Source organism: Episyrphus balteatus, chromosome 1, assembly GCF_945859705.1.
Source record: "Episyrphus balteatus chromosome 1, idEpiBalt1.1, whole genome shotgun sequence".
In the NCBI taxonomy this organism is placed as follows: Eukaryota; Metazoa; Arthropoda; class Insecta; order Diptera; family Syrphidae; genus Episyrphus; species Episyrphus balteatus.
Genome location: NC_079134.1, coordinates 156,963,763 through 156,977,940, shown reverse-complemented (window position 1 = coordinate 156,977,940; position 14,178 = coordinate 156,963,763). Strand labels below are relative to the sequence as shown.

Here is a 14,178-nt window from a genome sequence, read left to right as displayed (position 1 = left end):
GTTTTTTTCTTTAAACACAAACGAACTTATTGGTTCGAGAAGCTGCCAATCCGATTGATAACCGCTAGCGATCAAGCTGAATTTGCAATTGATCGATGTAAAAGAAAATTAACTTGCAATTACATCGACAGGCAGCAGCGGCGGCGGCGACAGCAATTTCCAGCATCTGCTTGACAAGTGAATTTTTATAGTGGGATTTTTTAAACTAGAAGATCTTTACTCTCATACAAAACATGTTCTTGATAAAGAAAATAAAAACAACAACAAAGATATGATTAGCAAAGTTAGAACTATTTGATGTGCATTGAGCCAACGCAATTTTGAAACACCAATTTGTCTGCTCTAATAGCAAAGGTTAAGCTATAACAAGAGTATACATAATATTTCCATATAGTAATTGAACTGGAAAACGTGCCCCAGTGTTCAAGTTTAATGGGCCAAAGGTGTAATTTGGTAATTAAAATCAAATCCGCATAACATAAGACAAAATGCATGTTTTTAGTTCCTGTTGAGCTATAAATTAAAAGATATGCACAACAAGTCCATAAAATGTGTATCATCTTTTTGAGATTATTTGTTTTGTTAGATGAAATGGGTAATTAAATCATTGTTTAGAAGTTTAGGATCTTTGTTTTGTCATGTTTTAGGCGCAAGAAATTTAATTAAAGTAAGCAGAAATGTACTAACATCTAAGTGAGGTCTTGGTATCAGTTTTAAGTTCAAGTTGTTGAGAACTTTGAATGCCAACAATAAACGAATGTTGTTTAATTTTAAGACAGTAAAATAGAATAAATATTGTAAAAAGTATTTAAAACTATTCAATAAGCTACAGTAAATATTTTGCAAATGTAAAAATAAATAAATTAAACACAAAATGTATATAAACAAGAGAAATTTAATTCAACAAATAAAAAATTAGCTTAAATTGTATCAAAGTTTTTATAATTAAAAAGCAAATAAATAAATAAATGCTTAAAAGGTATGAAAATTATTTATTGAAAACAATCATTTTTCATGAAAAAAGTGAAAAAATCAAACTTTTTTTCTTCTAATACCATTAAATCCATTTTGCCTATAATAAATTTTAAACCATCTAAAAGCCTATTGTTTCAGCTCAAAATATTCATATCAAACATGTCTGTACGACATCCACAAAAAGAGTTAGAATTTTTTGAACCCAATCAATTTTCATCAAAAAAAAAGCAACAAAAATCAATCTTTTTATCTTCTAACACCATTAAATCTGAAAGCTTATTATTTCACCTTTTTAATGACGTTTCGATACCTAGAAAAAAAGTTCGAATTTTTTAAAGTCAACCATGTCGAAATTTCAAACTGAGACAAGTTTTTTGAAGTATTTCTGTTGTTTTTTAACTTAACATTGTGTAGCTTTTAGGTTTTAGTAAATATACCGTTATGTTTGATATATCAGAAGGTAATATTATCAGTATGCTCAATAAAGTTAGATCAAAAGATTCAACGTCTTGAAAAATAGAACTTTATTTTACCGTTATTTCAAAATTGTGAATACAAAATTTATTGAAATTATGCACAAATATAGTCCTGTCTATTATCTATCTACAGTAGAAGTTCCATTCATTTATCTGTTAAAGAAAAAAAGATAAAAATAAAAAAACGTGTTTTCCCGTTATTCATCAGTCAAAAATCACTTTAGAATACCAATTTTTTGAACATGCATGTGCATAACCTATAATATGTCCTTTAAGTTTGAGATTCTTTGAACGCTTCAAAAAATTGCTTAAAATAAAAAAAAAACACCCACAAATACCCGTAAAAAGTAGGTGTTTTTCAAAAATTCATATTTTGAAACGCAGAGACTTACATGCATGCATACGTTACTTTTGATACTAGTACCCGCATCAATAATATCGTTACTCGTTACTTTCGTATGTTTCGCATTTTTCGTATATCTCGTATATTTCATATGTTTCGTGTGTTTCGCAAAAATCTGTATTGTTTTTCATTATCTTTTGAATGGCATTTTCAAAAAAAAAAATTCTCCTACCTATAATCACTACTTTGTCAAAGGTCTCCCACATGTTTAACTTTTAAAAAACCATTTATAACTTGGTTTTGAAATTATCTTGAATTTTTTCAATACCTTTGTTAGCCTTACAATAAATTTATCCATCGATTTAAAAAAATCCATTTTCTACAACCTTGCGTTTAGAAAATAGCCACTTTTTTGCAATTTTGTTTTACCCCTATTTACCCTATATAGTATCATCGATTTATTGTTCTACAGCAGGCATGTCAAACTCAATGGTTACTAGGGGCCAAAAGAGCGAGATGTTAATTTTTATGGGCCGCAAAAAAAAGTTAAACCAAATTTTTTTAAAACAGATTTATAAAAATAAGAACAATGGTAACATTAATGTTTTCTTCCTGAATACCTGCAATCTCTTCTCTACTACCATTTTTTCTTAAAACCAAACTGTAAGTTAGGCTGGATCTAAGTGACTTATTCCTCTTTATACATTAGCTGCGTTCCTTTGGAAATATTTATCTACTTTTTAGTACTTTAAACTACTTTGAACTGCTTTTGCTAAAAAGTAGATAAATATTTCAAAAGGAACGCAGCTATAATCAAAATATGTGCTCGCAGGACAGGACATCATATTTCGGCTCTTAAAATTTTTCGTAGACCCTCAAAATTTCAAGTTATCGTCAAAAACCCGTTTTTTAATGTTTTCAGATTTCAACGATTTTTTACTCAGCCATTTTTCGGTCAATTTCAGATTGTTTTACAGTTCTAAACAGAATAGTACTTGTTCTTTTTAAAAATATTTTTTTATTATGCTCAAGCACCTAATTGGGTGTACCTAGATTTTATGGACTGAATATTAAAGCACAACATTTTTTCACAGTTTTTTAGAGTTCGGAAACCGTTTTAAACTACATTTTTTGTTTTGGAAAACATGTGCTCGCATCGACAGGTTCTGTCCCAAATCTGACTAAAAAATACTTATAAAATTCGGTCATATCCACTTCACAGAAATTTTGAAATTACTTCAGAGTCACACTAGAAATCGCATTCCTCAATTTCCATATCATTCGGCATTATTCTATTTTAATGGAAAAAATCAAAGAAAATGAAGGGCACTTGCCTTTCTGGTATCCCAAAAAGCTAAGTTGCATTTTATATTTTATATTTTATATTTATTATTTTCATATTTATATTATTTATTTGTTCATTAAAAAAATATGTGAATGTGCGTTCAACAGAAAATATAAATCATAACCTTAAGCCCAAAATTATTAAAAATGTCGAGGGCCGCAAAGTTATTCGTTGTGGGCCGCATGCGGCCCGCGGGCCGCTAGTTTGACATGCCTGTTCTACAGTAATGCTCTGTCGCTATCAATCCTTACTTTGGTATACTTTCCTTTTTTTTTTACATAATTCTGGGCTATAATTTTATTAATAAAAAAGTGCTCTGATTCGAAAAGGCTCTTTAATCAATTTCGGACATAAATCTGCAATTAATTCGATCATGGATGCGCAATATGTGTAATTGGTTTTATTGTTATCATAATTTTCTAAGTACATAATCATTCATAACTAATAATTTTAATTTAATGCTTGCCAATTAAATCGTTGGACTCTATACTATTATAGGAAGCAAAAATATTAGTTTTTTTTTGTATTTAAACTTATACAACTTTTAACTTCCCATTAAAATATAATGCTCGTCAAATTAACAGATTCTTATTAAGGATGACCTATAAATATTTTTAACAAGCCTTGAATGTCAAAACTAATAACTATGGTCTTTTATTTATTGACTATTATGTAGATTCCAATCTTATTAAAAATTATTGCAAGTTAATTTATTCAGTACGCTTGCTTTTAATAACAGTTTTTAAGATTTTTTCTTTTTTGTTTTTATAATAAATATACATAACTAAAGAGGAAATTGTGTGATAAATACATTACAGTTAACAGTTAAAGAAAAAAAAAAAAATGTATTTAAACTTTTAAATCATTTATAGGAATAATTTTAAACTTTGGCACAATTTAACGCTAGTGTTGATAGGCTGCGCGCAAGGCATCAATTATATGATAAAAATGTGCGTAATATTTCTGCAATCAGGTACAAAATTTATATATTGAGTACTGACCTCTTTAAACTTTAGTTTTTATAAATGTAATGTCATTATTGACGCAATTATTATGAGTTTACAGTGAAAACCCCTTCACAATAAAAGGAGAGTAGAGTATACATCTGAGGTTATGGTTTCCCCTGATCTACAATAATAGTAATTATATTAACTCGGAATAAATATGAATAAGTTAATTTTTATTATTTATACATTAACGTGTGTCGCTAGACATTTCTGTCAGCGTAAATGTTTTGATTCGAATAAAAGTTGCAATATTAATTTATCATAATTTTCTTGGAACTATTTATTAATTGATTTCTTTCTTCGATATCATAAAAGTCTTTTCAAAATTTTATTGCTTTGTGAGTGAAAGGCGAATTGGACTTATATGAATGAGTTGAGTAAACCAATGTACAAAGTTTGGTAAGAGCATCAAACGTGATGAAATTGTTGTGGAAAAATGTTGTTTCATACAATCATAAAATGGGATGTGGAACACAGGTAGATAAATAAATGTTGTTGAAAATACAAGAAAGCCTTATAAAATCATCAAGAATATTGTACTTAAAAAATTTACATAACGATGATATGTATAAGATAAGGTGTAAAAAATGTTTGTATAGCACAGTCTGTCTGCTAAATGGAATTGCTTCAAATTCGATAATTATCAGATATTATATTATTAATTAACTAATTATTTCTATAGACTACTTAATATCTTGGTTTTTCTAGCTAATGAAATATTCTGCATTATCAAATTAAATTTACCCTATCTTTATACAGCACCAACTCTGAAAAAGTGCCTTTACTTAATTTGTGGTTGTTAGGTCATCTCGTAAACAATCAAAATTTTATCGAAAATAGTTCAAACAATTTAAAGTACCTAAACTTTTCCCCGAAAAATTATGTTTTATTTGTTTTATATAAAAATTGTCTCATTCTTTGATTTTTTAGTCTCTTACCTAATATGTATATTCAACTAGGGTTGTAAAAATATCAATTAAAAAAAAATATTGTAAATAAAAAAAATTGCATTAAAAATAAAACTAAGTATTTTTTTTTTAATGCAAATATGTATCAGTTGCAAACAGTGCCGGATTAACCATGTCATGGGCCCCTAGGCAAAGTCATTCTTGGGCCCTTTTTCGATGGTTTTTCAATATCATAAGCATAATTAAAATTTTTAAATGTCACATCAATAAAATTGTTTTTGTTATTTTGTAATTTTATTTACTTTTTATATTTTTTTGATTTTGTTTCGATGTAGTTCTAGCTAAAATGTTGTTAAAAGAACTTTTGGTATTAAAACGTGATATATTTTGAGCTGACTGTTTTCCCATTTTCTGGGTTGATTTTCCCTTTTCCCTAATCAAAAATCCCGAAAAAAAGGAAAAAATCCCTCAATCTGGCATCGCTGGGTTGGGCCCTTCAGGATGGGATGGGAGTCATAGTTCATTATAAACACATTATATCCAATAGCCCTGTTATATTGAAGGTGATAGTTTACTCGTGAGTAGAAATCTAGTACAACAACTACACATTCCTATCTCCTCGATAGAAGATCATGTGTTGTTCTTTTTTCTTATTTTTACAAATACAAATGTAATGCTATTGAAGGTACAGCTCCAAGAATTTTTTTTTGTTCGTATTCAGGGCGAGGCAGGGGCCCCTAGCTGAAGTGGGGCCCCTAGGCAGGTGCCTAGTTTGCCTTGAGGTTAGTCCGGCACTGGTTGCAAATTTTGTTTTTTAATTCAAATATTTTCTGTTTGCAATAATTTTTTTTAAAGTTATTATGCAAAACAAATCCATTAAAAATATAATGATTATCTACAATCCTGGAGTTTTAAAAATCTAGGTATACTAACTTGTCAATTTTTTGCATTCAAATAAGTTTTAGCACATTTTGAGTAAAAATCAAAAGTTCTTATAGTAAATTTACAAAACACAAGTGCACGCAAAATAATTTTTTTTCTCTCAATCCTTACTTTTTGCTAAGAATCTAATCTGACTAAGCCTTTAAACCGGTAAACCGTTAATTAATTATTTTCAATTCACTTGACTTTCAATCAATATAATAAGTAATTCTTATACTTAACCACAATATTAATTGAACATTTTGAATTCGAAACAAAGCTTTCTCGAAGACTGAATGAGTTTTGTTTCATGCAATTTTGTTAATTGAAAATTTATTGCATAATTCTCTATTCATTTGACGAATTTTAAATTCAACATGTGGATACAAAAAAAACGAAAGAATTTAATCAATACTTATACGCATAAAATATTTTGGACATATCAATTGTGTTTAAAGACTACTAAAGATTTGCAAGTCGCAAACTCTTGCTGTTGGTAAGTGCATCAATAATGCAAAAACAAGCTTTTTGTTGAAGACATATCAGAAAAAAAGATAAATAAATTGTTCTAACGAACTACACAAAAAAATAAAACTACACAATAACAAGCAATTAAAATAAAATATGTTTGACGATCCAAAAATTAGCTTAAACGGCTTTATACCTTCACCAAAATCAAAATAACAATTGTTTCGATCATACATACATACATTTTCTTATAAAACCAATTCTTAACCTTAAGAGCGAATGAAAAGTAAAGAACGAACCAAAGTTTGAAAATATTTGGTAAGCAAAAAAAAAAAAAAACATTGCTTTATAATTCTAAGAGGTTCTACAATTAGTATCAGCCAAATCCATTTGCATATTATTATTTTTTAAAAAAAGTAAAGCGAAATTATCAAAAATAAACAATTTCGAATACCAATTACGGAACAAGCTGTCCTGTGAATATTATATAAAAAATAAATTATTATAAAGATTACGTCAAATACATAATTAAGATATTAATAAAAGTTTTTGATTACTTTCATTGCATATAAATACTCGTGCAGAATTTCTAAGCATTAAGTTTTGAAATAAGTAAGTAAGGCCAAATTATATCATATCAAAATGGTTATTAACAAATAAGTATGTAAAGTTTTTCCTGTAATATTATTTAATACAAATTTCTTTCAGGAAACTAAACATTTTCATATTTATGCAAATTTAATTTAAGGTTAGTTAAATTCATTCATTTTTTCTTGTAATTGATTCTAAAGTGAACAATTCATTTCAAGTTTAACAGCATCATTCAGCATAATATTTGATGAGTTTTTCATTGGAAGTAAACGTGAAACAGTTACTATTCACTTAATTGTGGATTGAAAGTTTATGTGAATGGTGACGTTATTATTGGAGAAAAAAAAATAACGCTTTTATTGTCACGATGATATTATTTTATTTTTTTTTTTCAATTTTTTTTGGCTTTTCATTGCAAGTTTTTACCGAGTTCCAAAAAGTGGAGGTATATTTAATTCGTCTGTATTTTTTTTGTTACCTCATAACTTTGGACTGAGTGAAACAATTTTGATAATTCATTTTGTATTGGAAAGATGGTATTGTATTGAAAAAAATGGTCCCATTTCAATTTCGTTGAGTTCTGGTCAGAGAAACTATTACAAAAACCATAAAACCCAGTTTTGATCCATGGAAGTCGGTTTTGTTTTTTGATAAAAATGATTTATTAACAAAATTAATGAAACAGCGAAAAGCTATCATAGAGATAGATGATAGAGAATACGGCAAATGTAGGTCCCACAATTTTTTCTTTCTATTTATCAGTTAGACAGAAATCTTTCTTGAGCTAGAGCTATAGAACTTTAAAAGATTCTCATCAAACTTGGTAGCTATGTATGTATGAGTTTTGTTAGAGGTGATATTGAAATTTTTTTTACCAAATTAACAATACCTGCAATATAACCATAACAAAACAAAGCAAAACTGAATTTTCTTAAAAACAAAGCTCAAACGATATTGATTTCCTAAATTTTTTTTATAAATTTTTATGTGTAATTGGCAAATAAAGTTGTAGTTTCAAAGAAAAAAAAATGTTATACAACCTTTTTTTGATTTAGTCGTAAGCTATTCAATCGATTTCAAAGAAAATAAATATTTCTGCAAAAACGTTACATTAAAAAAATGACAATTTTTTGAAAAATAAATTTTTGGATTCAGTAAAAAAATCAATTTGTTTTATTTTTCAACTATCGTTTTTTGTTTCTTTCAAAAATATTAGAACATATTTGTGCATATAAAATAATTTTAAAATAAAATAAAATACTGTATGGGTCATAATATTGTATTCAAAATACTGTAAGTAAAAATTATGTATTTCAAAATTCTGTATGTACAAAATACTGTATCATCAAAATACTGTAATTCAAAATTCTGTACATCAAAATTCTGCATTTCAAAATTCTGTATTTTGAAATGCTGTAAAAAAGCTGGAAAATCGTTTTGGTAACGTAAAAAGTGTGTGTGTAACTTACCAAAACGATTTTTTAGCCTTTTTACATCATTTAAAAATACAGAAGTTTAAAAATATTTTTTAGATGTAATTTAATTGACAGTTAATATTGTGAGCCACTTCTTATTTTATCTTTTAAACTGGTTATTAGCAAATTAGCAAAAGAATGTTTTTTTCTACTTTGCATTTTAAAAAAATCAAATTATTTTTTTTATAGCCATTTTTCAACGGTTATAACGCTTTTTTAATAGCTATGTGTTAGAAGAATTATTGTAAAATATGACTGATTAAAAAAACTGATGGAATCTATGCATTTGTGGCAGCATTGTGAAAAACTCAAGATTTTACAGTTAAAATAATTTATTAAATTAATAGGCTTTTTTTGCACTTTGATACAGATTTTTAAAATACAAAATTTTGTATAATAACGCATTTTAATATACAGTATTTTATTCATACAGTATTTTGAGTTACAGGATTCTGAATTTACAATATTTTGAAATACAGAATTTTGAGCATTATAGTTTTATGATCACACAGTATCGTACAATATTGTACAGAATTTTGATCATACAGAATTTTGAAATACAGTAATACGACCCACTACCCATTTTTTTTTTTCAAAATTTCCGTGAAAATGGGTTTAACGATATTAATACGTCAATTTTGGAATAAGGCGTATTTTCAAAAATCATTGTTAACAGCATCTCACATAGAACCAATTTTTATTTTTAATTAAAAAAAAAAACATTTTGAATAAAAAACCAAATTAAAAATCAAGTTTGGCTTATCTTTTTTAATCAATTTTTAGTTCTTGGTTAAATAGTACAAAATGCTATGACACTTTATTTTTTTGTATATTTTATACAATCAAATGAAGACTTTGTAAGTCAAAGAATGATAGTAGAGTAACTAAAGCAAATTATTAGGGAACCCGGCCGAACAGCTCTGATTTTGACGATTTTTTTTTTCAAACGTAGGGAATTAAAAATACTTTAAAGTCTATAGATTAAAAATTGCCGGTGTTGCCGTATTGTTTTTTTTTAAATTAAAATTAAATTTTTTTTAACAAAACCATTTTTTTTGCTTAAATTTCATAAAACAAATTATAGCAAAAGATTCTTTAGGTAATTTAAGGAAAATATATAAAAGGCTGTAAGGGACAATCTTCCATCGTTTAAGCGATAAATGCAATTTTCTAACATTCTGACCTCAAACACAAAAAAAATATTTTGACAACAACGGCAACACCTACAATATTTTAAAATACATTTTTAAAAAGCCAGAAGCTCATTCTTATTTCTTAAATTTAAATCCACTAAATTTAATCAAGACTTTTTGAAAAAATGGTCCTCAAACTCAGAATTCAAAAAAAAAAATTGTTATTAGAAAAATTTAAAATGACTTTTTTCCAAACTTTTTCTAATAAAATATGAATTTATTTCAAAAACATTTTTGGCCATAAATATTATCAGTTGAATTTCGAAGTAAAAAAGGTAAAATATATCACACTTTTGAAAAAAAAAAATGAAAAATTACTTCAATTTCAATGGTTTTTTTTATTAAAACTGAATTGAAATAATTAATTTTCTCAAAGATTGTGGTAAATAGGAACTTTAAAATTTTGCTATTTAACTTTCAACAGTAAGGGTTATTAAATGAATAAAAAATAATTTTATATTTAGATGTTGAACTTTAAAAAAAATAAGTTACATTTTTTTTCAAACCTTTTATTAAAAAAAGTTCTTCTTAAACCGTAATACATATTGACATTTCCTTTTATAATTTCAAATCATAATAAATGCGGCCAAAAAAATTTGAAAATAAATGCATTTTATATTACGACCAAGTTTAAAAAACGACATGTTAAAATTTTTTCAATAATTTTTTTTTTTTTCAAAAATCTGAGTTCAATTACCATTCTTTCAAAAGCCGTTCATTCAATTAACTTAATTTTAATTTTACATATATGACTAAGCTTCTAGCTTTTAAAAAATGTATATTTGAATATTGTAGGTGCTGCCGTTGTGTTCAAATATTTTTTTTTGTGTTTGAAGTCAATTAATAAGAAAATTGCATCTATCGCTTGAACTATGGAAGATTGGCCCTTACTCCCATATATTTTTTTTCCTTGAATTTCCTAGACAATCTTTTGGCATCAATTAATTTATGAAATTTAAGAAAAATTTTTGAAAAAAAATTGTTTTTGTTCATAAAAATCTTCAATTAAATTTAAAAAATCAAAACGGCAACACCGGCAATTTTTAATATATAGACTTTAAAGTATTTTTAATTACCGACGTTTGAAAAAAAAGATCATCAAAATCTAAGCTGTTCGGCCGGGTTCCCTAATATTGCCAATTTTTGAGCTTTAGTTACTCCACTATGAAATTAAGAAAGTTATCCTTCGCTCTTTTTTTACCTAAGTCTAATAGTTCCTTTTTCTGCTATATGCAGAAAAAAAAATCTTTTGAAACCCAAGCTGCTTCTTGAAATTAATATTATGAAAGGAAATAGTCAGTTTTTTTTTAATTATAAAAAAAAAATATTAATTCTAAAGATTTTTTAATTTTTTATTCTTATTTCAAAGAAATTTCCACTCATAAATTGAATTTTCAAACAACACTTGATTTTTTGTTGTTGATGATATCAATTTTGTTTTACTATTATTACAGCAAAATAAAATCAACCTGATGTGCGCACATTTGTTTACTTTTATTTGTTAATCAATAATAACATTTTAATCATGAATCAAAAATCAACAAGATAACCAAATTGACCGCATGCCGAGTTACTCATACAAATAATACCAAAATATGTAGTTAAAAATGTGTAAAATGATTCAAATAATTTCAAATATTTAAATTGGTCTACTTCAAAATTGGTTGATATAAAAAAACATTAATTGCATAATACACACAAGTCTGATTACCTTAAGTTCAATGAACTACACTTCGAGTTTGTATGTTTCTTATCAATTTATTGTTAATTGCAATTATATTTTTTTAACCTTGATAACTAGGTACTCGTATAAGAGATTTTATTAAATTTTTTTTTGCACAATTGTTATTCACATACAATGTAACTTTTTAATTATTTAAATTCTGCACTCATAGAAAATTACACCCACATTAAGTGCAAAACACTGTAAGAAGATTGTTTTACTTTTTAAATTTCTTTGAATTTGAACTATGTAAATGTTTTTTTTTGCATATAACTTCTTGTCTACGAGTATGTCAGTAAGGCACGTAAATATTTTCACTACTGAATCGATCAAACAACAAAATAAGAATCCCAACTTGCTTTATGAATTCATGAAAAGACAAAAAATGTTTACTCGACAACCCAACTACTGATAAGGGATATTCGATTCGTATATTTTTTTTTGTATGAAAACCAAATAAAACTAAATACAAATTTTGATTATGAAATCTGCAAAATTTTGGAACGCATTTTTTGCTATAAGTAATCGTCAAAACTTAAAAGATAACTGAATTATCTGATTATGAATTTAAGGAAGACTTTTTTTGGCGATATACTGGGTCCCATGTGGTTATTTCAAGTCAAGTGAAATAATCATTCTATGATTAGATTATGGAAGGTAAGATAGACCACACCTACATATCTACATTTTGTTTATTATATTCATTATTATTTTTTCGGGGGTAAATAAAATTATCTATCAATTCAAGGTTATTTGTTTGATAATAAAGATGATTTTGTCTTGCAACATGTTGCTATTTCAATGAGTTGTAAACATTTTGCCCTAAGGGTATGCAATGCAATATTAAATTTTGAATTTTTTGTATTTTCAAAATTACTGTAGACTTTTTGGATAAATATTTCAATATTTAAATTTTAAATGTTTGAATTGTTTTTGAAAGAGTGAGAGTCAAGAAAAAAAAAATAAAGAAAAAGACTTTTATAAGATATACTGGATTAAAGACTTTTTTTACTTTGGAGGACAATTTGTTGCGCAAGCCAAAAATTTGTAGTTCGCAAACCTTTTGATTAATTGATTATTATCGAGCTAATATCTGAAGAGCATAAATTCTAATTAATTGAAAAAATAAACAGCTTTTAATTTTGTATCTAATTTATAAATTTCATTTCAAATTAAATTTTAAAAAGTACACTTCCTGTCCGCTAAAACTTACAAAAAACATATTTATTTTGAAATAAATATTTCAAAACCTTTAAGTTTACATGATATGATGGCATTTCATGGATGAAGAATGTGAAAAAATGGATCCATCTATTCTGTTTGTGTGACTATCTTGTATACTATTATTATACTCTATACTTTTTGAATTCAACATGGTTTTTTGGTGAAATGGTGAAATAGAAATAACTGCGTACTTTTGAAATAAAAGTAATATGACATTTCATGAACTATTCGTAACGGTACCTCTGTCATAGAACAATTTTATTTAAAAGGATGATAATAGACATTTACCACCATACGCCCAACGCAGCAATTGAATTTGATCAATCTCCCATCACTTTTTCATCGAAGGAGTAGGTACATCAAGTGTTTTATTTTTTTTTTTAAATATATTAACTGGTGAAACTGATTAAAACTATCTTTTGTCACAAATACGTATAAACACTCATTCATATTCATTAAGATTAATAGATTTTATTTATTAATAGAACGATCTATGATTCACAAGAGCCGTTGCATGCTGCTTGCACTTTTATTTAATCGGTAATTTATTTTAATTGATTTAAATGTTTAAAAAGAGTGTTTAAAAAATAAATTGTATAGATATTTGTTCAAAAAATTGTTAAGAAAATTGAAAAAAACAATTTTATGTTCCAACGTATCAAGAAGAAAGAAAGATTTTTTAACAACACGACTCAACAGATTTTATTTAATCAATCGAATGTAAGGTTCTGTATGAAAGGAGAAAGAATTGAAAATGGAGTAAATTAGAAGATCCAAAATTGTCCTCGAAACTGAGATTTCTGGTTAGACGACAAAGAAAACCGCATCTTCTAACTAAAGCATATAGAAGATGCCAAAGCCTTTTTCTATCATGAATAATGAATTAAAATCAAATATACTTTTGACTAGTGAAATCGAACAGGGCAGAAAAAATGGAATGCCTTGTTCGATTTCACTCGTCAAAAAGTTTTTTTTTTTTATAGAAATCAAAGTATATTTTTCTAATGGTTTTTTGTGTCGACAAATTCTATCACATCACGTTTTTGAGATATTACCATGCCAAAACATCACAAAAATAGTGTTTTGGACGTTCAAAACTCAATATCATAAGAACTTTGCACGTTAGAGATATTGCTAGATTAAAATTAAGAAGATGAAAGGACATTAGAAAAATATTATTTTGTTTTCATGGAAAATTATTTCTCGCCAATATTATGTCATTTACGGAAAAATCGATCTTAAAAATCGTTTTTTTTTTTTTGTTTTTTTTTTTTTCAAATTTCTCAATATTTTCTAAAACAAAAGTATAGTTTTTCCACTCAATCTTAAATAAAAGGTTTTAATCTAAATATGTAACTGCATTCCAAACTTTTCAAAAATCAGAAATTTTTTCGGTGAATTTTTTGATTGAAAAATATGCTATTTTTCAAATTAAATTCGTCAAAAAATCCAAAAATTAACTTTAAAATCCAACTATTTTTGCAACAGATTAAAATAAAAAAATCTTATTTTTGCATTTTTTTTTTCAA

The 14,178-nt window shown here is 26.4% G+C and overlaps 1 protein-coding gene across 1 annotated transcript in view; it reads right to left on the bottom strand.

Annotated features, from left to right (window-relative positions):
• LOC129917986 (scavenger receptor class B member 1-like) overlaps positions 1-11,754 on the bottom strand; it is a 28,703-nt gene extending 16,949 nt beyond the window's left edge. Inside the window, exon 1 of the mRNA XM_055998267.1 lies at positions 11,414-11,754. The gene's annotated coding sequence lies outside the window, so the exon portion shown is untranslated. The remainder of the gene's footprint in view (positions 1-11,413) is intronic.
• Positions 11,755-14,178: the final 2,424 nt, after the last annotated feature.